This window comes from Myzus persicae, unplaced genomic scaffold (assembly GCF_001856785.1).
Source record: "Myzus persicae strain clone G006 unplaced genomic scaffold, MPER_G0061.0, whole genome shotgun sequence".
In the NCBI taxonomy this organism is placed as follows: Eukaryota; Metazoa; Arthropoda; class Insecta; order Hemiptera; family Aphididae; genus Myzus; species Myzus persicae.
The window spans coordinates 286770-288789 of record NW_019101058.1 but is presented as its reverse complement, the minus strand read 5'-3'; the positions used below and the strand labels follow the sequence as shown (position 1 = coordinate 288789).

Below are 2020 nucleotides of genomic sequence, written 5' to 3'. Positions count from 1 at the left end.
TTTCGACAATGAGTTATAGGGATAGTAATATAAATATATCTTTGACTTGTATTTAGGGATTTGGCTAGTCGTTCAAAATTCGATTTTTACATGAATATGTTACTCCAGAAAATATATTCTTCTATGGTGCTTATGTGAGATTAAAAATGTATAAATGTTGTCGTTCAAATGAGTGAAAATCTTAATTATAATATTATAATTAAAAGCGTATCATAACCCTTAATACGTAAGTATTGACAACCATTGATATTAGTACAATATTATGTCTAAACATTTTTCGAAATAATGAGTGTTTTAAGTATGAACATTTCAAAAAAAAAAAATCGGAGAGCACATGTACTAGACATGATATATATATATACCTATATATTATATAATGTATAATATAATAATATGTTAGCTGAAGCACTCTGTACTCGTATTATACGGGAACTGCATTCCGTGCGCATTCGGTACGAACTATGAAATTCATCGTTGATTATTATCAATGACGGTAAGTGGTTGACATTCTAAATCGTATAATAACAGCCCAATGTCGAGGGTCATTATAATGTTAATAATAATAATAATTATAATAATATATTATATAATATTGTTATTATTATTTTGTGTGCCCGTTTCGCCCGTCGGCCCGCAGGTGGGGACCGTGCGTAAATCACGCCGAGTACCCGGCCAATCGTATTGTGCACACAATAAATGAATAATAATATTATTGCCGTAGCGCGGCCGATCGGTCGGTGGGAGTGAGGACACGCGTAGCAGCCGCGAGCTTGGAATCGCGAGTCGTGTCGCACACGCACACGCGACGCACACCCGCGACATAAACGCGATCCTCCGACAAACGCACCGAATCGCTCCGATCTCAGCACATCGGTGTGGTGCAGCGGTCGTGCAGTGGCGGTGCAAAGGTGCAATACACGGTGCCTGACACCGTACGATACGTCACACGCGCGGTACATCATTAACATACAGGTACACCGCGACCGCAACAGGGCCACGCAACAGCAACACGCACCCAATTTATTATTATGGCCGATTATTCGGCACTAACTGTGCTGTTCGTCTCGCTGTCCATATTCGTGTTCTTCAAGTACTGTCTGGGCAATCCGCACGGCGACGGGCTGGGCGAGTTCCGTTACGACAACGCCACCAGGCCCGTGCTCCAACACGTGGTGTACGACGAGTTCGCCGGGTCCGCGAGCGCCCAACTGCAGTTTGTCTGACGCCACCCGGCTGCACATGCAGGAACATGTTGATGCGTCGCCGCCAGATCGCACGCAGCACTGCTTCTTTTACGGTAACGGCGCTCTGACTTCTAAGCGTTTATGCAGTGAGTATGCAGCCCCTTGCACGATTATATTATGTATAGGTACTCTGTCCAGCGATAACAAGCCGCGGCTCGATGAAAATCGGTTTTTCTCCTCGGATTTCCGTGTGGCACCCTGGCAAAGTGCAACCGGCCACGATGACAGGGTGTCGCGCGATGGGGATGTGCAGAGTCGATGTGCTTATCGCTGGACTGCAGACTATAATATATTGAATAGGTGCGGAGCAACAGTGATTCCGAAAATCATACATACGTGGGCACAGGGTTCCCAAGGGGGGGGGGGCAGGCGCGGACTGGCTGGGATGCTGGGATGCTACAGCATCCCTTGCCCTAAAATATATTTGCCTCTATCGGTATAAATGTGCCCACCTAAAATTAATCTGAATTTTGAAGGAGAAGGTTAAAATTCTCTGATAAAATCGTAGGTAGATGTAGATCTATTATTTATGTAATAACTAATAAGTAATAACTATAACAATCATAAATAAAAAAGAATAAATTTAACGTAGATAGCCAATAAGAAAATAGGTAAATTAGTTTGAGCAGTTTTTTATATACATTAAATATACTTTCTTAATTTATTATTAACACAATCTTTATAAGAGGAACTTAGCTCTAATTGTTATGTGGCGGGGTTTGGGGGGGGGGCAAAAATTAATCACAATTTACTGACCCTTAAGTTTGCCGTTGCCT

General features: G+C 42.6%; 1 long non-coding RNA gene across 1 annotated transcript in view; it reads left to right on the top strand.

Moving 5' to 3' along the window:
* Nucleotides 1–747: 747 nt before the first annotated feature.
* The window catches only part of LOC111027551, a 7278-nt gene continuing 6005 nt past the window's right edge, over nt 748–2020 (top strand). The window contains exon 1 of the long non-coding RNA XR_002603796.1: nt 748–1330. This is a non-coding gene — a long non-coding RNA (uncharacterized LOC111027551). The remainder of the gene's footprint in view (nt 1331–2020) is intronic.